The 21,429-nt window shown below is 51.3% G+C and overlaps 1 protein-coding gene and 1 long non-coding RNA gene across 2 annotated transcripts in view; one reads left to right on the top strand and one right to left on the bottom strand.

Moving 5' to 3' along the window:
* Positions 1–21,429, top strand: part of SH3BP5 (SH3 domain binding protein 5) — a 70,165-nt gene that overhangs the window by 32,373 nt on the left and 16,363 nt on the right. The gene's annotated exons all lie outside the window — the stretch shown is intronic.
* On the bottom strand, positions 1,467–7,252 carry LOC132657514 (uncharacterized). The gene is made up of 2 exons (XR_009595843.1): positions 6,582–7,252; positions 1,467–5,626 (listed from the first exon to the last, which is right to left on the bottom strand). It is a non-coding gene; the product is annotated as an uncharacterized LOC132657514 (long non-coding RNA).

Raw genomic sequence — 21,429 nt, 5'->3', positions numbered from 1 at the left:
GCTTGGTTTTCCAAAAAGAGTTTGCAAAGATCTGTGGTTGTTGGGCCATTAGAAATTGTGTCTGCTCATCAGTAATTTGCACTGACTTTATTGTTCCTGATGTCAACTCATTTTCCTACCATGAGTCAGATCCAGCCCTGTGATCTTGGGAACCTAATCTGGGTTCTGCTAGAGGCAGCAGGACACTTTTTTTTTTTTTTTTCCCTGGGTTGAGCCGGGGCAGGAAACAGACTTTGATTTATTTGAGGGTTTTTGTCTGTGAGCCAGAGCTTGTCTTTACGGTGGCTTTGACGTATCTGCCAGCCCGTCTAGCCTTCCGTGTGTGACCGGGACGTCCAGACGAGGGGTGGAGCCCTGTGACTCGGCCCTGAACGACGCTTTCATGCTTCCTCTGCTCCTTGGTGTCTAAATAGTCTAACAGTGGCCCCAAGCCTATCATATCGTCACTGCCCGTCCCAACCCTTGTTATAGTTTCCCTTCTTGAAAAATTACGGTAAACTGCATTTGGCATAGGTTTTACCGTTTTAGCTATTTTCACGTGCACAATTTCAGTAACATTAAGTACATTCTTACTGTTGGGCAGCGCTCAGCACCGTCCATCTTTAGAACTTTATCATTTTCCCGAGGTGTAGCCTGCACTTTGTAAACAGTCACTCCCCACCACACCCTTGCCCCAGCCTTTGACGACCACCATTCTGCTTTCTCTGCCTGTGGTCGTGACCCCTCCAAGTACCCCAGGAAAGAAGACTGGTGCAGAGTTTGGCCTTCTGTGACTGGCTTTTTTTTCACTTAAGCATCGTGTCTTCAAGGCTTATCCGTGGTGGCTGTGTTGGAGTTTCATCCCTTTTTGAGGCTGAATGATATTCCCACTGCCTGTGTAGACCACGCTGTGTTAGCCATTCAGCTCATTTCCTTCCCGTGAGTCAGATCCAGTCCTGTGATTGCAAACCTTCAGGCCACCTTTGTTATTTTTGAAATGGTTCGAGTGTGTCAGGAGACTTTGCAGCTCTGAAGTGCAGCACAGATGCAAAGTAGTCAGGGTCATTCAGTGCTGACAGTTGCCCGTTTTGTATTTACGGGGCCCACGTCCAGTCCTTTAACCTCCTTTGGGGAGGGTAGTGGGAGGGGAAATGTTTGAAGCTTAGCTGACTTAACTGTAGGACAGCTGGCAAAGCTTGGCCTCCGAGCCAGACTGCCTGGCTTTGAATCCCAGCTTACCACGTAATAGCTGTGGGATCTGGGCAGGCTGCCTAATGTTGGTGCCTCAGTGTCTTCATCTCTAAAATGGAGCTGTAGGGACTTCTCTGGGGGTCCACTGCTTAAGACTCCCAGCTGCCAGTGGAGGTGGCTTGGGTTCACTCCCGGTCGTGGAACTAAGACCCTGCATGCTGTACAGCGTGGTCAAAAGAAAAATGGAGTTGTGTATCAGTTAGCTTTTGCTGTGAAACAAACCAAACTCAGTGGCTTTATACATGTATTTATCTGATGGTTTTGCTGGGCAGTTTTCTGATCTCAGCCTTTGGCTGATCTCATGAGTATACAGTCAGCCGATGGGTTGGCCGGTGGTTGGTTGCTCTGTAAAAGGTTTATTTACTTTTTGGCTGTGCTGGATTGCGCTGCAGGCGGGCTTTCTCCAGTTGTGGCCAGTGGTGGCTGCTCTTCTTTGCAGTGTAAGAGCGCCTCACAGCCCTGACTCCTCTTGTTGTGCAGGACGGGCTCTAGAATGCAGGCTCAGTAGCTGCGGCACACGGGCTTACTTGCGCTGCAGCATGTGGGATCTTCCCGGGCCGGAGATTGAACCAGTGTCCCTTGCATTGCAAGGCAGATGCTTAGCTGCTGGACCATCAGGGAGGCCCCTGGGATGGCTTTATCTGTCACGGAGTTGGCTGGTTGTCAGCTGAGGTATTGGGTGGCTGGCCGACAGGCACCTTATCCAACGGGCTAGTGCAGGCTTCTTCATATGGTGCTGGGATCCTAGGAACAGAAAGGGAGTGAGTGTGAGTGAAAGCCGCTCAGTCGGGTCCGACTCTTTGAGACCCCAGGAGCAGAAAGGGCAGCCCCTTTTCAGGCCTCTGCTTGCATCGCATCTGTTAATGTATTAGTCAGAGTAAGTCACATGGCCCGTCCAAATGCAAGAGGTGGGGAAAAGACAGACTCCATCTGCAAGGCACCTGCAAAGGGTTACGGCCATTTTTGCAGTTTAGCACGATGATTGTAAGTTAGTTCCTGTAAAGCATTGGATGAAAGAAAAAGAATGTAAGGTATTGCCCCAGATGTATTTTGCCATCAAAGAATATCTTTCTAAGGTGCATCTGCTACATTAAGAAACAAAACTAAAACACCACCACCACCCTCAAAAATGCCCAATGGGGGCAAGCAGTCCTCCGCTAGTTGGCAGGGGATGTGGAAGATGCTGATAGAAGGGTGACGTCAGGCAGGGCAGGTAAGAACTCAGTTGCTTGTGAAGATGCAGTCTGGCAGAGAGCAAGAAGAGGGCAGCTACCTTACCTGTTCCTGATGGAAAGCCTTCCAAGCCCAAAGGGATGGGCGAGCGCTGGGACCTTGAACGGCAGGGAAATCACGTTTTCAATGAGGGGAAACTGCCAAGTACCCTCAATTCCCATGTTAATCCCCACTGTGTCTTCTTTATTGGGAAATCTGGACATTGGCTTTGTTTGCAGAAGACCTTCCCTAGGTGGAGAATTACCTCTTGAGAAACCTGTATGCAGGTCAGGAAGCAACGGTTAAAACTGGACAGGGAACAACAGACTGGTTCCAAATAGGAAAAGGAGTACGTCAAGGCTGTATATTGTCACCCTGCTTATTTAACTTCTATGCAGAGTACATCATGAGAAACGCTGGGCTGGAAGAAGCACAAGCTGGAATCAAGATTTCCAGGAGAAATATCAATCACCTCAGATATGCAGATGACACCACCCTTATGGCAGAAAATGAAGAGGAACTAAAGAGCCTCTTGATGGAAGTGAAAGAGGAGAGTGAAAAGGTTGGCTTAAAGCTCAACATTCAGAAAACGAAGATCATGGCGTCTGGTCCCATCACTTCATGGCAAATGGATGGGGAAACAGTTGAAACAGTGGCTGACTTTATTTTTTTGGGCTCCAAAATCACTGTAGATGGTGACTGCAGCCATGAAATTAAAAGATGCTTGCTCCTTGGAAGGAAAGTTATGACCAACCTAGACAGCATATTAAAAAGCAGAGACATTACTTTGTCAGCAAAGGTCCATCTAGTCAAGGCTATGGTTTTTCCAGTGGTCATGTACGGATGTGAGAGTTGGACTATAAAGAAAGCTGAGCATCGAAGAATTGATACTTTTGAACTGTGGTGTTGGAGAAGACTCTTGAGAGTCCCTTGGAGTGCAAGGAGATCCAACCAGTCCATCCTAAAGGAGATCGGTCCTGAATATCCATTGGAAAGACTGATGCGGAAGCTGAAACTCCAGTACTCTGGCCACCTGATTTGAAGAGCTGACTCATTGGAAAAGAACCTGATGCTGGGAAAGATCGAGGGCAGGAGGAGAAGGGGATGACAGAGGATGAGATGGCTGGATGGTGGGGGCTGGGTGTCAGCAGCATGGAGGGGACACTTACCTGGAGGACGGTGTGTGGTCAGAGGTCAAGGACAGCGGGAGGAGGGGAAGGAGAGTTGCTCTTTGTACCTCAGGCCCTTTCTCAAATGCTGCGCAAGCTCCAGGTAGCACGTTTAAAAAACATTTTGCAGAGGAGGAAACTGAGGCTTAGAGAAGTTGGGTGAATCAAGGGCTCCTGTAGCCCCCCTTTATTAGGATCTACGGGGCTCCCAGGCCTCCAGGGGTGGGTCCCTTATGGGCATGAACCCATAGCTGCTACACAGGTTTGCCAGGCAGCGAAGGGGACAGGGACTGAGGCTCTGGGAGGTAAGGAAAGTGTCTGGACCACACTCGAAGGTTTGAACCCTCATCTCCCTCCTCCTGGTGGCAGGCCACTGCTGACGCTTCAACAGCATTTAGGGGCGGCGGGCAGGCCTGAGCACAGCCTGGCACGTCCCAGGGGGAGCAGGTAAGAGAAGCGATTGACTTGCAGGGCTGCCTTTGCCGCCCTGGGGTAACTGGGGGGCCCTTGCCAACGACTGGGCCCTTTGAAACTCCCTCCCCCACTGGGACCCCAGTGTCCTTCCGTCCTGCCTCCCTGGGTCCTCTTTGCTTGTGTTTCTGCTGAGCCCATGTCTGCCTGGGGTGGGCAGTGCTCCCTGGGGGCCCGGGTGAGGAGGTCTGGGTCACTGACGTCCTTGGCCACATTCCCACGGGGTGGTTGCAACCCGGGTCCTGGGAACCGCGTCCCCCGGGCGCCCGGGCTGAGGGCTGGGGATTTACAGCAGGCGGGGGGTGTGCTGTTGACCTTCCCGGGCCTGCAGGACCAGGTCCTGCCTTGTACTCCTGGTGGCTGATTCCGGGGAAGGAGCAGCTGTGTTTGGGAAGCCTCGACTCTCCTGTCGGGATGGGGTTGGGGGGTGGGGGGAGGAGGAGTGGCCCCCCTGACCCAGGGTGAAGACTCCTGATGGACAGCGGGTCTCCAGGCTCTCTTGGGAAGGGTCTATGCCCTCCACTCCCCTTGGAGCTGCCCTCCCTCCTGCTGACCTGGCCGTGCCTCGGTCGGATGGACGGATGGACGTTCTCCCCTGGCTGATGGCTGGGAGGGAGGGGGCTGACCTGAGGTTTTGTCTCCCATGGTTCGAGGACCATCTTTACCTGCATTTGACTCTTTCCTGCCTGGTAGGGTGGCAGGAAGCCAGGATCGGGGCTGGTGGCAAGCTGTGACCCCAGAGCGCTGTCCCCCAACGCCTGGTCGGTCGGGGGTCTTCCCGGGGACTGTCCCTTTTCCTCTAGTGGCCTTTCACTGAGGCCTGCCTGCTTCCCGTAAGTGCTGCTCGAAGCTGACAGCTGCGGTTTGTCACCGCAGACCAGCGGGGGTGGAGTTCTGCGCTGAATCTGAAACCACGAGCCTCCTTGAATGGTTCTCTTTTTCTCATCTGTCTTCTCTGCCCCCTCCTGTAAATCATGGGCCTTCCCTCGGAGGCAGCAGCAGGGTGACTGGCTTCTCAGTTGATGGGTAGCAGAGTATTCTTGCTACCAGTTTTGTCAACGTGAGTAGGCCTTTTATGTTGCCAGGCAACAGGATTTGGTCCCCAGCCAATGGTATCGTTCCTCTAGAGCATTTGACTGACCTTTTCCTCACTTGGGGATGCCCCTTGCCTGCCCTTCAGTGCTCCTTTCCTCTCCCCTTCCCTCTCTCCCAGTAAGACCTCATGTCCACGCTTCTCTTCCAGGAAGACTTCCCATCTAAGTCTCTGATGGGCTTATTCACACTGAGACATTGATGACTGACGAGGTTTCGAGGTTTACGGTCCAAGTCCTTTTGCTTGGAAACACCCGCATGGCTTGGGATGCTCTGCTCTGGGCCTGGTGGTGCGGCTGAGTCCCAGCTTGGGGCTCATCACACAGTGGGAGCTTCTTAAAACGTGTGTGAAGGAACCACCTCCGTCACAGTGAGAAGGAGATGGTGAGCTGTCTAGGCCACAGGCGAGTTTCCTTTCATGCGTGGTGGAAGGTTCTAGTGAAGTTTAAGCCCTAAAGGGGTAGGGTCAGCAGAAAGAACACAGGACACCCAGGTCAGTTTGAGTTCCTAATCCTTGTTTGTTTTTTTAAGCATCTTTCTGTCCGATGCAATACTTGGGACACATTTCACTGAAACAGATTGTTTACCTGAAATTCAAGTGGACCTGGAAGTTCGGTGTTTTTATTTGCTAAATCTGGCAGCCCTGCCGAGCAGGAGAGTTGTGGTTTGAGTCATCGGCCAGATGGATAGAGTAGTTTCAGAGTCAGCCTCTGTTCTTGGGGCCCCCGCAGTCACAGCGCTCACAGCCTTGGAGGCTTGTCCCCATCTTGCCACCCGGCAGGCTCACGTGTTAGGATTCCAAATAACTAAAACATGCCCAGCCTTTGGTGCTTCTAGGAGGAAATGGGGTTTCTCAGATAGCTGCCTGAGTCTGAGATTTTTTTCTGTCCTTAAAATTTTCTTTTAAATTTATTAATATTTACTTTTTCATATTGAATTCTTGTTTTACGGTTGCACCACGAGGCATGCAGAATCTTAGCTCCCTGACCAGGGACCAAACTCGTCCCCCAGGCAGTGAGAGTGTGGAGTGTTAGCCCCTGGACCCCCCAGCGAAGCCCCTCTGTCTCCTCCCGACCCTCCCTGGCTTGATCGCTGCCTTTCATGGGGGTTCGTGGGAGGCCACACCCGCTGGGTTTCTCTGAGGGACGTTCCAGAGCTGGGTGGGCTCCCAGCTGTTCTTCCTCCGACTTCCCCAGCCACTGTCCGTGGTCAGCCTCCCTCCGGCTTGCCCCCCTTCCCTGTCTTGAGTGCCTTTATTTGTTAGTTTAATCATTTATTCATTAGCTTGTTTATTCATGTTTCCATTTAGAACTTACTTAGGCCCTTGGGAACGCGTGCATCCTCATAGAGGAAAGAGTGCTTCTGCTTCAACTAAAGAAATGATCTGGGGCTTCTAGGGAGACTCACCTGGTAAAGAATCCGCCTGCAGTGCAGGAGACCCAGGTTTGATCCTTGGGTTGGGAAGATCCCCTGAAGAAGGGAATGGCAACCCACTCCAGACTTCTCGCCTGGAGAATCCCATGGACAGCGGAGCCTGGCAGTCCATGGGGTCGCATAGAGTCAGACACGACTGAGCGACTAACACTTTCACTTTCAAGGTGGTGATCGGCTGACCTAGGAAGCCTCACTTCAGAGACGTATTAACGGTTTAAGTGGAAGTGAAAAACAAAAATACCACGTGTTCATCGATTCGTTACGTCTCAAGTGTCTTCCTCAGCCTCTTGGCGAAGCAATACGGCAGAGATGGCGCCAGGCCTCTTTTCTTTCTAAAAATCATGCTGTGTCTTCCAAGGTTCTCTCATTTCTTTGAATTTAGGTCTATGATCTCAGGCTGAAGCCAGCTCTCTTGGTACAGAGACAACTGGGGGCTGTTTTCATACTGGCCTGGGCCCTCAAGCAGGGCAGCTGCAGGCATGTGTAGCGGGCTCTCTTGAGGGTGGTGGTTGGAAGGAAATTAAGTGTACTGTATTAGTTTATATAGGTTCCTCTTCAGTCTGGCCCCATCTCCACCCCAAGCCTGTAAGAAAATACATAGATTAACCTCTACAGCCTACATTTCTGAAATTTATAAAAGCTGAAACTCCAGGACTTTGGCCACCTCATGCGAAGAGTTGACTCATTGGAAAAGACTCTGATGCTGGGAGGGATTGGGGGCAGGAGGAGAAGGGGATGACAGAGGATGAAATGGCTGAATGGCATCACTGACTCGATGGACGTGAGTCTGAGTGAACTCCGGGAGATGGTGATGGACAGGGAGGCCTGGTGTGCTGTGATTCATGGAGTCGCAAAGAGTCGGACATGGCTGAGCAACTGAGCTGAACTATGCACAAAATGATGGCCTCATGCTGTATCAAACGGAAACCGCATTTTGCTGCAAGTAACAGAGGACTTAAAAACAGTGGCCAAAACACACAAGAATCCTTTTTTTCTCCCCAGATGAAAAAAGATCTGAATGAGGCAATCTCGACTCATGCTGTGAGTCCAGGGTCATCTGAGATCCAGCCTCATCTTTATTGCTCAATCCTAGCATGTGAGTCCTATCCTCAAAAGTCCCTTCATGGTCCAGATAGCTCCAGCCGTCACATTCTGTGTTTCAGACTGGAGGAGAGGAAGGGGAAGGGAGGGATGCCCCTTCTAACGTAAGAGTCTGCCTGAAAGTCCCAGAGAACCACGCTGCTTCCCTTTCATTGCACGTCCGCTCATTATTTGAACTTAAGTCTCTTGATCTCAGGCTCAAGCCAGCCGAGCAGAGGTTCCCTTTGAACAGAGAAGGCCGAGAGGTGTTTTCCCACTGAGCCTGGGCACAGCCGCGGGGACTGCAAAAAGGCTTGGCTTGGAGGGTTTTAGCTAGCAGCTTGTTTCTAAGGGCGGAGGGAAGCGTGGGTCTTGGGAGGCAGCTAACCAACTCTGCCACATCTGTGCTGTGGTTTATTTATCTCCTAGAGAGGCTCTGGGTTGGAAAGAGTTTGAAGTGGGTGAATGTAACCCAGAGTCAGCGCAGGACTGCTCTGAGGCGGGAAATGCCGCACGCCCTGTATCTCTCTGCTCCATCATTTCCGTCCCTTTCTGCTCTGCAGAAAGCTTCCTTCCCTTTGTTTTATGCTGGAGTCCTGGGAGGAAATGCTAGCTTCTCATAAAGGGGTGTGTGTGTCTGTATGTGTGTGTGGTTTTGTCAAGTCACAGGGCCCATTCATACTTCCTTTGAGTATATACAAATTAAAATGACTCATTAACCACTGTTAACTTCTTTGCTGGAAGCCCTCGTGTCTTGCCTGGATTCTTGAAACTGCTTTTCATTTGATATTCCTGCCTCCCGGTGCCCCCTTCTCCACTTGTCCCTCCCTAACCTCTTGACTGACTCTTGACAGAGACAGTTCTGCTGATAATCTTGCTCAAAAACTATAGTGGATGTGATGGTTACTTTTATGGGTCAACTTGGCTGGACTGCAGTGCCCAGATGGTCAGACATTATTCTGAATTTTTCTTGAGAGGGGATTTACTGGATGAGATTCACACTTAAACCCATGGAATTTCAGTAAGCAGATTGTCGTCCATGGTGTGGTGGGCCTCACCCAATCAGCTGAAGGCCCAGACTAGAGCGGAAGCCCCCTCCCCGTGAACAAGGGGGATTTGTGCAGCAGAGGCCTGAGGACTTGACCTGCAATATCAGCCCTTTCCTGGGTCTCCAGCCTGTTGGTCCAGCTTGCAGATTTTGAACCTCTAACTTCCATCATCATGTGAGCCAGTTCCTTAAAATAAATCTCTTTCTATGCACAAATCTTCCTCATTACAGCGGGATGACATCCTGATAAATCCGTCATCAGTTGAAAATATCATCAGTTGCCAGTACACTTAACATGCCCAGCCTCCCGCACATCCTTGCTCAGCCCAGCCTCCATGTGTGCCCAGAACACGCACATTAGTCTGCAGGCGGGCAGGACCCTCTAACACAAGGCCTTAGGCAGGCAGGCAGTTCAGTCGCTCAGTCGTGTCTGACTCTTTATGACCCCGTGGACCGCAGCACGCCAGGCCTCCCTGTCCATCACCAACTCCTGGAGTTTACTCAAACTCATATCCATTGAGTTGGTGATACCATCCAGCCATCTCATCCTCTGTCTTCCCTTTCTCCCCCCACCTTCAATCTTTCCCAGCATCAGGGTCTTTTCAAATGAATCAGCTCTTCCCATCAAGTGGCCGAGAGACTGCAGTTTCAGCTTCAGCATCGGTCCTTCCAGTGAATATTCAGGACTGATTTCCTTTAGGATGGACTGGTTGGCTGTCCTTGCAGTCCAAGGGACTCTCAAGAGTCTTCAAGGCCTAGTTTATCATAAAGGGTTGACTGTCTCACAGAATTTATGGAACACCGTACTGGAACGGAAAAACCGAACGGAGTGTTGGGCGCAGGTGGTTGTCAGAGTGTGGGTTGTTCACCCTTGTGATCTCGGGGCAGTATCTGCCCTGCGTAGGATTAGAGAGAGGGTCGTGGTTCACATCTCTCGCCCTGAGAAAGGCCCACCTTCAGAGTAAGTGTACTGACTGGGTATCACGTTTGCCCCTTTGTGAAGTGGGTAATTATAAGTTGAACCGTCATGAGTCGAGGACCAGCGGTGTCTACATGGCCCATTGGTTCTGTTTCTCCAGAGAAAGCTGCCTGACACAGTGCTTCTTCCGTCTCTGTGTGAAGCCCAGATCTGACCAGAGCACGCAAGGCTTTTCGTAGCCCCTCTCACCCTCCACGTCTGCTCCTGTGCGTGCTGAGCCCGTGTGTGCCCACACCCTGCCCCGGCCGCCACTCTTAGCTGCCGGCTGCATTGTGTTGCTTCGCTGACAACCTCGGGGTCCATCGAGGGGTTTTGCATCCATGCACACCCTGTTCTGTTTGCCTGGGATGTTTTCCTGCCATACTGACTAGCTCTGCGAGGTTCAGAACAGTGGCCAGTAGCCCCTTAAATATAAATCATGAAATGTAACTCAAAGGTCGGTCCTTCAGTTTCACCAGCCACACGTCAGATGCTCACTCAACACAGGCTGCTGACGGTGGCTATTTGGGGACGTTGCAGACAGAGGGCACGTCCATCATTGTGGACAGTTCTGCCGGAAGCTTTCCTCCTTTGCCTGATGGCCTGATGTAATGAAGGCACCGGTCAGTGCACGTTCTGGAGACTTCCTGCAGGCTCCCTCATGCACTGAGGTCTCCTTCAGCTTTGCTTTGAGAATTTCCTGAAAGTGTGGATGTCATTCTCTGAGAACACGCATATGCGCCTGGGTGTGTACATCATAAACAGCGTTTCAAGGTGTAATCATCAGCTCCCCTTGAGCGTCAGCCCTGTCCCGAGGGTTAATAATAACCACACGATAAGCTAATACTGCAGTGTGAGACCTGCTTGCTGGTATAAAAAGCTGACACTTCTGTCCTGCTCACGTCCACCTGTTCTGTGTTCTACGCGGTGGTGATGGTGGTGGTGGTTTTTTTCCTTAGCGTGTTTTAACTCCCTTGCCTCTCAGAGCAACCCCACGAGGTGGCTTCTGTTGTCCACGTTTTGCAGCTGAGGAAACTGAGGCACAGGGCGTTCAGATGCTCAGGGTCCCTAGTTAACAAGTGGCCTGGCCGGGGTTTGACCCAGGCAGCCTGAGCTCTGCATCGGGGGCTCCTAACCTTTCTGACAGGGCTGAGAAACCCGCCTGCCCCCGAATATGAGCTCCTCAGGCCTCAGATTGCATCTTGCCTCCCTGCCCTTCGCAGGTCTCTGCGGTGCCTGGGGTTCCGTCGAGGGTAGACGGGTGCTGCGGGAAGGGGGCCCTGCGGCTGCTGCAGTCACACAGCAGCTTCAGGTAGAGCAGTCTCAGCCCCGAGACCTTGGATTTTCCTGCTGTGTGTCTTTTCTCTCTCCTTTCCACTGGCTGTGATTTGTTCCCAAGCGCTGGGAGAGGCTCCAAGTCCCTGAGACCAGCTTCGCCTGGCAGTCCCCAGTAGAAAGCCAGCCGGGGCCCAGCTGGCCCTCCTGAGCCGGAGGCCCTGCCATGCCCTGTCCCAAGGCCACTCCTGTCTGCCCCAGAGCTCTCCAGGTGCTCCAAGCGGCGTGGGCTCTGGGCGTGTGTGCTCCCGGGTCCTGTTCTGGCGATGGCCTCCTCTGGCCAGGGGCAGCTGGCTCTCCCGCATACTGAGCCAGCTAGGAGGGGTGTGTGTGTTTACTTTCACTTCCTTCCTTATTTACTTTCATTTTCATCTGTGTCCCCCTGACCTTGAGTCCTTTTTGGGTTCATCTTGAGCTGGTAGTTAAAACTGAGCCAAGTCACGCCAACCCGGAGGTGGAAGAGGGCTTGGTGGGGAGGGGATGACCTCTGAGTGAATCAGTTGCTCCTTTGGCTGTGCTTAAGTGTCCCCGGCAAGCTCTGGTGCCATACCATCTGGGGCAGGCCGAGGCCTGGAGAAAGTGGGAAGGGGGCAGCCAAGGTCCCTGACTGATGAAGGGCTGGGAACAGCACCTGTTTCCACCTCACTGAACTGCTGGCAGGGACTCATGGATATACAGAAAGCATCCTTGCTTTCATGGAGTTGGCTGTCTGGTCAAGAAGGCCAAGTGAAGGATAAAATCATTCAAGATGTGCTGGCAGTATATTTGGGAAATTTCCAAAGTGTTTTTCCACCTATACTATCTTATAACATGGCAAAATGCTGTAATTAGAAGTATAGAAAGTTGGTCCTGTGAGTTCCCAGGAAGGAATTTCCCAAAGACCCACTGGGACCTGCATTATATGTTGTTCAGCTTGGAGGAGGTGAGGTCCGGTGCAAGGAGAACTACTTAGATCTTGAGAGAATGTATGATTTAGTATGTGCAGTGAGGCCCTTATTCAGGTGAGTCTTCACGTCATGTGAACGGACACTTCTGAGCTTATGTGCGCCCAGAGAGACGCTGATTTAATTGTGGGAGCCGCAGAAGAAAATCACAAGGTGCGTTAGGATGGCCGACCACCAGGAAGTTGTTCGTGGCTCATCATTGGTACCTGGTGTAAACAGGCATCACAGTTTTCAGTATGGAGGATGGCTGCTTTGCACTGGTGTGTTTCTGCTGTACAGCAGTCAGCTGTACTATCCATATCCATCCCCCTCCCCAGGTCGTCACCGAGCACTGAGCTGATTTCCTGTGCTAGACAGCAGCCTCCCACGAGCCATCTGTCTGCGGTCATGTATACCTGCTGCTCTCCCAGTTTGTCCCACCCTCTCCTTCCCCTTTACTTCATAGCAAATAGATGGGGAAACGGTGTCAGACTTTATTTTTCTGGGCTCCAAAATCACTGCAGATGGTGACTGCAGCCATGAAATAAAAAGACACTTGCTCCTTGGAACAAAAGTAATGACCAACCTAGACAGCTTATTAAAAAGCAGAGACATTACTTTGCCAACAAAGGTCTGTCTAGTCAAAGCTATGGTTTTTCCAGTGGTCATGTATGGATGTGAGAGTTGGATCATAAAGAAAGCTGAGCACCGAAGAATTGATGCTTTTGAACTGTGGTGTTGGAGAAGACTCTTGAGAGTCCCTTGGACTGCAAGGAGATCCAACCAGTCCATCCTAGAGGAAATCAGTTCTGGGTGTTCATTGGAAGGACTGATGGTGAAGCTGAAGCTCCAGTCCTTTGGCCACCTGATGCGAAGAGCTGACTCATTGGAAAAGACTCTGATGCTGGGAGAGATTGTGGGCAGGAGGAGAAGGGGACGACAGAGGATGGGATGGTTGGATGGCATCACCGACTCGATGGACGTGAGTCTGAGTGACCTCCAGGAGTTGGTGATGGACAGGGAGGCCTGGCGCGCTGCAGTCCATGGTGCTGCAAAGAGTCGGACATGACTGAGCGACTGAACTGAACTCCTTCCCCCGCTGTGCCCATAAGTCTGTTCTCTATGTCTGCGTCTCTTTTCCTGCCCTGCAAGCAGCTTTATCAGCGCCATTTTTCTAGATTCCAAATACATGCGTTCATACCTAGTATTTTTCTCTTTCTGACTTCCTTCCCTCGGGTGACAGACTCTAGGTTTATCCATTGCTTACAAATGACGCGATTTTGTTCTTTTCTGTGGCTGAGTAATAAACAGACATTTCTTAGGCACCTGCAGTGTATGTTGGCTGGGCTTGGGGAATGAAACGTTCAGTAATGGTCTCTCCATCTCTGAGGCTCCCCGGGTCGCTGGGTGATGCTCTGTAGAGAGATCCCGCAGCTCCCTGTGAGCTTACTTAACGCTGCAGCACCGGCTCCGTGGGCCCTCAGCCTGGAGAGCTGCCCGGGTGTCTGGCCGCCCAGCGTGTGTGCTGGTGGTCCAGGGCTTGAGGCATCCTGCTGTTCGCCCTCCTCCTCACCTCCCTTCAGGGCCCCTCTGTGCGTGTCTTCCAGGCTTTTAGGTCAAGGGTAGAAAGCTTTGAGAAGGCTTCCCAACCATCCATCCCTCGTTGCCCAGTGAGTTGAGAAGTCACTTTGTCTGGACTGGGTGTGTCCCCTGCCCCTTGGGAGTGGAACCAGGCAGCTGTGTGAGGGGGACACGGACTGCTGGAGGCAGGAAGCTGCCCAGGTGATGAGCCCCTCTGTGGATCCCAGCCTGGCAGAGAAGGGGTCGTCCACAGATACTCCCCTCAACAGCTTCTGAGTGTTTCTCATCTCGGAGGCAGGAGACCTGTTCTTGAACCCGTTTCTTTTCATTGCGTAGATGCTGGAAATGTCTGTGGATCCCGTTTGGTCCTTGGTACGGAGCTGGAGGTGGGGCGGCCGGCCAGGACTCGTCCAGCTTTGGATACTCGATGGAGAGAACGTCTTGGTCAGAGAGCTGGGCGTGCAGACGGCCCTGTGGAGGCCGTGTGTCCAGCTGAGGGCGGCCGGTGGCTTCTGGGGTTTCTCATCAGGGTCTCGTGAGCCCCCTGCCGGAGAGGTGGAGCAGTGCATGGCTTCGGCTGGTGCATTTCCTCTCCGGGGCCCTGCAGTCCTGGGACCTGTGTAGCTGATTTTCAGTATCGTGTTACTTCCAGGTGTAGAGCGCAGAGGTTCAGTTAATGCATATATGTGAGTGTGTGTGCGTGTAGTGTGTATATGTATATATATTTTTTGAGATTCTTTTCCCTTATCATTAGAAGGGATTGAATATAGTTCCCTGTGGTCTACAGTAGGTCCTTGTTTATCGGCTGCATGTGTAGTCTTTATCTGTTAATCCCAAACTCTCAATCTGTCCCTTCCTCCCCCTCCCCAGCTGTGGATCCCAGCCTGGCAGAGGAGGGGCCATCCACAGATGCTCCCCTCAGCAGCTTCTGAGTGTTTCTTATCTCGGAGGCAGAAGACATGTTCTTGAACCCATTTCTTTTCATCGTATAGATGCTGGAAACGTCTGTGGAGCCCATTTGGTCCTTGGTACAGAGCGGGAGGTGTAACCATAAATTTACCAAAAGGTGCAACCCCCTTTGAAGGTGAAGGTGAAGTCGCTCAGTCGTGTCCGACTCTTTGTGACCCCAAGGACTGTAACCAAGTAGTATTCTCCATCCATGGGATTCTCCAGGCAAGAATACTGGAGTGGATTGCCATTTCCTTCTCCCAGGGGATCTTCCCGACCCAGGGATTGAACCCGGGTCTCCCGCATTGGAGGCAGATGCTTTAACCTCTGAGCCACCAGGGAAGCTGTAACCCCCTTTGGTAACCATAAATTTGTTTTCTGTGTCTTTGTGTGTGTTTCTGCTTTGTAAATAAGTCCGTTTGTATAATTTTTTAGATTCCACGTGTAAGTGATATTATGTCTTATTTCTCTCTCTGACTGACTTCGCTTAGTGTGATAATCTCTTGGCCCACACATGTTGCTGCGAACGGCATTATTTCATTCTTTTCATGGCTGAGTAATATTCCATTGCATATCTACACCACGTTTTCTTTACGTGTTCATCGCTTGATGAACACTGAGGTTGCTGCAGTCTCCTTCCTAGCTGTGTGACCTTGGATCAGTCCCTTAACCTCTGTTTCTCTGGGTGTCAAATGGATATGGCAGCACTTAGCAACAGGGCTGTAGGCTGGATTCTGTAAGTGAATCCTGGTCCAGCAGAGGTCTGAAATCGCTCTTGTCCTGGCTCCTTTTATCCTCCTGGCAACAGGAGTGAGGTGCAGGGCGGGGCAGGCTTGATTGCTGCCCTGCTTGGAAGCAGTTTGTGCTGACAGTGTGCTTAGTCATTCTAAGTGGGTGTTTTCCCCTCCCGCCCCACTCTGCCCCGGGACAGAGAGAGCTGAGGTTTTCAGTCACAGCCGATGAGATCAAGATTGGAGATGAGAAATTCCGCATGGCTGCAGTGGTCTGGCCACTCACAGGATATCTGGGGCTAGGGTAGGACTCTCTACAGTTTTGATACATTGTATTTCAAGATTGCACAGGGTAGGAGGGGGTTGGTTTGAGGGATCCAGATTCCCTCGGTGTTGTATATCTCTTAATTGGCCCTTTACTTCCCCTCATTGGCAGTCCTACAGGTGTTTTATTTTTCTAATTTTTATTTATTTAAATTTTGTCTTTCATGAGGACTGCCCTTGACAAAATACATTTGGTTTCCCAAATTTCTTTTTAATAGTGAGCAGTGTTTCTGGAGTTTTATAATTATTTGGCAGGTTCAGATCATTCGCTCAGTTGTGTCCGACTCTGTGACCCCATGGACTGCAGCACGCCAGGCCTCCCTGTCCATCACCAGTTCCCAGAGTTTACTCAAACTCATGTCCATTGAGTCGGTGATGCCATCCAACCATCTCATCCTCTGTCTTCCCCTTCTCCTGCCTTCAATCTTGCCCAGCATCAGGGTCTTTTCAGATGAGTTGGTTCTTTGCATCAGGTGGCCAAAGTACTGGAGTTTCAGCTTCAGCATCGGTCCTTCCAATGAATATTCAGGATTGATCTCCTTTAGGATGGGCTGGTTGGATCTCTTCGCAGTCCAAGGGACTCTCAAGGGTCTTCTCCAGCACCACAGTTCAAAAGCATCAATTCTTCAGTGCTCAGCTTTCTTTATAGTCCAACTCTCGCATCCATACATGACTACTGGAAAAAAAACCACTTGGCAGGTAAATAGCAAAAACGGTAACTGATGGACCAAAGGCTTCAAAAAATACTTTACCCCTTTCTGTTATGGAATGCTTGAGGTATACACAAAAGTAAATATATCAGTGAACCCAAGTGCCTCTCACCAGCGTCAGCAATGGTTAATATCTTGAAATCACTGTGTTCCTTAGACTCCCCAGTTTTTATTTTAAAGCTCTTCACAGATACTGTATCACTTTACCCATAAATACTTAAGTGTTATCTCTAACAGATAAGAAACCTTAAAAGTATCACATTTTTACATCTAACAAAATGGATAAAAGTTCTTTTCGTACCATCTTATACCCAGTTCTTTTTCAGATTTCCCTGGCTGTTTGAACAATGTCTTTTCTCACGATTGGTTTAAAACATTTGACTGGAAATGGCAGTTATGTTTTTCATTTGATAAATGGTGTGGGCCCCCCCTTTTTCCCTCATGTGATGCTATTACTCAACCCAGTGACATACTCTGAGTGTAAGGAGAGAACTGTGTGGTCGATAAATAACGAAGCAACGGCTGGTTAAGCAGTGCGTCAATAAGCAATTTTATAAGCTTTTTATTATGGAAAATTTGCCAGTGTAGACAGTAGAGATGGCAACGAAAGCACAATAGCTCAGGGGTAAGCTCCCCTTCTGCTGGACCATTTGTCCATGGTTAAGACAGAAAACCGCATTCCAGACCCTGGCCTCAAAAATTCCCGCTGTAACTGCGAGTCTTCAGTTCTTGGGTGGAACCAGGCTCCCTGGGAGTGAGCAGCGGCCTCGGTGTTCCGGTCTGAGAAGTCCAGTGACCTCTTTGAGGTCCAAGGCCTGCGTCTGTGGTCACTGTTGAGGCCTGCTGCTCCCCACTCTTTGGGTGCAGGACGCTGCCTCACTGACCGCTGTGCGGGTGGTCAGTGCCTCTTCGGTGCAGGGCAGGAAGGTTTCTTTTGTTGGCACTGTGGTCTTCGAAGAGCTGGGGTCCCTTGGCTTGGAGAGCCGCAAGGGGCCCTGTTTGTGCATGTTCCTGGTGGGACCACCTTCTGGAGAGCAGGCCCTGGCAAGGCTGGCATCTCTGCTCACAGCCCCCAGGTGGAGGAGGACTGTGTGCCCCCAGAGGGCTGGCTGGCCCCCGTTGGGGAGGAAGGAGAGGGTAGGGGGTGCCAGCAAGGGCAGCGCTTTGCCAAGGCCTCTGCAGTCGCGGGGATATGACCGGCCGTGGCTGAGCTGAGGGAGTGTGGATCTCACCCTGGCACCCCGTGCTTTATCCAGGCTCCTCCTGGCTCCCATGCACCCTCCTCCCCCTGGGAAGCCAGCAGCGTATTGATGAGCTCGAAGGGCTGTCATTGCAGAGCGGGGGGCCCACACTCAGCAGCAACCCCCCAACGTCCTCAGCGTGACCAGGCCCCCTGTCGTGTCTGGCTCTGTGCTGGGTTTCCCCGGGAAGCTTCCCTGACCTTGAGGCTTGGAGGTGCTGTGCTTCTTGAGTTCTGGGGCTGACGGGTGTGACGGGGGAGGCAGAGATGGACATCGGAGGGAGGACGGTACAGCCCTGCCGAGTCTGGGAGCCCCTCCACAGCAGAGAGGCTCCCTGAGTTAGTGCACGTTTGCAGGAGTTAGAGGCGGCACTGTCCCTTTGAGCAGGCCAATTCACGTCTTCAGTTCAGTTCAGTCACTCAGTCGCATCCGACTCTTTGCAACCCCATGAACCGCAGCACGCCGGGCCTCCCTGTCCATCACCAGCTCCTAGAGTTTACTCAAACTCATGTCCATTAAGTCAGTGATGCCATCCAGCCATCTCATCCACTGTCATCCCCTTCTCCTCCCGCCCTCAATCTTTCCCAGCATCAGGGTCTTTTCCAATGAGTCAGCTCTTCGCATCAGGTGGCCAAAGTATTGGAGTTTCAGCCTCAGCATCAGTTCTTCCAATGAACACCCAAGACTGGTCTCCTTGAGGATGGACTGGTTGGCTCTCCTTGCAGTCCAGGGCACTCTCGAGAGTCTTCTGTGGCACCACAGTTCTGAAGCATCAGTTCTTCGGCGCTCTTGGGCGCTGGATTTCTCTTCTGTAAAACGAAAATGCTTGCTCTTCATCGTTTCTGTCTCGCTGAACCCAAAGACTTGGTGGTTTGAGCGCCCTGGGCCGGGGGTCTGGATGTGACAGTGGTGGACCACGGGGCCTTGGCCTTGGGCACCATCTTCTGCCCCGGGGCCTGACCTGGGTTGACTCTTGCCGGCTTGGAGCCTGACCAGCTTGGAGCGTGGGAGGCAGAGGAAGCCCTGGGGTGGGGGTAGGGTATGTTGTGGGGTGCCCTCCTGGCTGGGGTGGTGGGGGGAGAGGCTCGGCATCTGTTGGTCCCTGTAGCAGCAGCGAGGCTTTGCTCTGGGGGCCCGTGTGGCTGTCAGGCTGTGTGAATCTGCTGTGATCACACGGGGGAGCAGGGTGTGAAGGTCACAGACGCTGCAGCTGACCTGCTTGACCTGCTGACTTGGCCTAAGACTCCGTGCCCCCTCCTGCCAGCACTTCTTGGCTGGACTGCGGGCCTCCTGTAGGGAGGCAGGCGGTGCCCACCGGTGGCCCGGGGCAAGCGGCCCCTGAGTGGGGCAGTTGTAGAGGGGCGTGCTGGTCCCAGGTGTCAAGAGCAGGCCCACGAGTGGCCCAGGAAAGAAGGTGCTGGGCTCCATCCTGGGTGAACTTCCCCGAAACTCCTAGCTGAATTGGAGTCAGACCCAGCCCTGGTCAATCCGGAGCCCTGGATGACCAGGGGAGGTGGGCATCGTCTTGCCAGAAACTGGGCCATAGCTCCCTACTGGGTGGCTGGGCCTTCCCCACACCCAGGGTCTCAACACGGTGTATCCCAGGGTTCCCTTATTACAGGTTTTTAACTGTGTGATTGTGTATAATACAAAGCAAGGATGAATATGCTGCTTTGGGCATTTTTATTTTATTGAAGTATAGCTGGTTTCCAGTGTTTGTTAATCTCTGTGTGTGCTCAGTCATGTCTGACTCTTTGCAACCCCACGGACTGCAGCCTGCCAGGTTCCTCTGTCCATGGAATTTTCCAGACAAGAATTCTGGAGTGGGTGCCATTTCCTTCTCCATGGGATCTTCCTGACCCAAGGATCGAACCTGCGTCCCTTGGGTCTCCTGCGTTGGCAGCTGGATTCTCTACCACTGTGCCACCTGGGAAGCCCCTTGTTAACTTCCGCTGTGCAGCGAGATGATACATCCATCCTTTCCTGCATTCCTTTCTATTATGGTTTATTACAGGGTCTGGAATATAGTTCCCTGTGCCATACAGGAGGACCTGGGCCATCTGTGCTATCGATACATGTAATATTAATAGTCTGCCTCCGCTAATCCCAGATTTCCACTCCACTCCTCCCCGACCCCTTCCTCTTCAGTCTGGGAGTCTGTTTCTGTTTTGTAACTAAGTTCATTTGTATCATATTCTAGATCCCACAGATAAGTGTGTCTCGTGCTATTTGTCTTTCTGACTTTGCTTAGTATGACACTCCAGGCCCATCCATGTCGCTGCAAATGGCATTATTTCATCCTTTCTAACGGCCGAATAATACTCCGTTGTGCATATATACCTCATTGTCTTTATCTGTGTATCTGTCCACGGACACTTAGGTTGCTTCCTGAACAGCGATTAGGTTGTGGATAGTGCTGTGGGACCATAGGGGAGCATGTATCTTTGGGACTTAGAGTTTTCTCTGGATAGATGCCCGGGCTTCCCTGATGGGTCAGCTGGTAAAGAATCCGCCTGCAATGCGGGAGGCCTGGGTTTGATCCCTGGGTTGGGAAGATCCCTTGGAGAAGGGAAAGGCTACCCACTCCAGTCCTCTGGCCCAGAGAATTCCATGAACTGTATGGTCCATGGGGTCGCAAAGAGTTGGACATGACTGAGCAACTTTCATTTCTGAATATATGCCCAGGAATGGAATTGCTGGATCTTATGGCAGCTCTATTTTTGGGTTTTTTAAAGGGGCCTCCATACTACTCTCCGCTGGAGGAGAAAATGGCAACCTATTCCAGTATTCCTGACTGAAAATATGGACAGGGGAGCCTGGGAGGCTGCTTTCCACAGGGTCACAAAGAGTCAGACGCGACTGAGCGTGCACACGCCTCTCCTCGTGGCTGCCCCGATCTACATGCTCCCCGACAGTGTGGAGGCTCCCCTCCCTCCACACCCTCTCCAGCACGAATTTGTGGACTTTTCAACGACGGCCATTCTGACCCGTGTGAGGTGCTGCCTCCTTGTAGGTTTGATCTGCTTTTCTCTAACAGTTAGTGGTGATGAGCGCGAAGATGCTGTTTCGATGAACACAGACCAGAGCTGGTGGATGGTAGCTGAGACCTTCCACCGGCCTTCCTTCATGGTGGGCCCGTGTCTAGGTCAGCCTGGGCAGTGGAACTTCCTGTGATGCTGGAAGTGTTCTGAGTCTTTGCTGGCCAGTGTGGGACAATAGCCATGTGTGACTCACGAGCACGCATCAGCCTGGGTCGCCTCAGTGTGGCTGACGCAGCCGGGAAAATGGAAAGCTTCATTTATTTCATTGTAATTTAATGCAAGTAGCCACCTGTGACCAGTGGCTCCTGACACTGCCGTTCCAGAGAACAGTAAGTAGGTAATTGCCACTGAGAATAGCTTTACTTACTTTTTATTATAGAAAATTTCACTTAAATATTGAGTAGTGGGGCCATATATACCCTTCCTCCAGCTTCTGTAAAAACTAATCCATTGGCCAATATTTCACCCTTACCTCCCCGCCACCCCACCCCTTAGCTCTCACTTCTGTGTAACTTTGAAGCAGATAATAGCTTTTGAATTTTTGTTTTTAAACAGCTCATCTTTAACCCCAGGATAGAATAAAACTATTTGATCTTGATTTTTTTTTTTCATCCCTTGTGGCTTTTTTGCCATTTATTGAAGAGCTTTGGGGCCTTCCACTAAACCAGCTGCAGGCCCCGAATGATGTCTCTTAAGACTACTCAAGGCTTTCTCATATTTCTGTAATGAGAAATACAAACCACAGATCTTTTATTTAATTTGTAATAATACTGTTTAATATGTTTTATATTATACAGTTTAATATTAACTGATTATGGCTCAAACTGTACATGCTAACATTTGGGACTGATTAAAAATTGATGTCCCATATGTTCAACCAATTCTTAGATCTGTAAAAAAA

This window comes from Ovis aries, chromosome 1 (genome assembly GCF_016772045.2).
Source record: "Ovis aries strain OAR_USU_Benz2616 breed Rambouillet chromosome 1, ARS-UI_Ramb_v3.0, whole genome shotgun sequence".
Classification (NCBI taxonomy): domain Eukaryota; kingdom Metazoa; phylum Chordata; class Mammalia; order Artiodactyla; family Bovidae; genus Ovis; species Ovis aries.
This window is presented reverse-complemented; position numbering and strand designations above follow the sequence as displayed.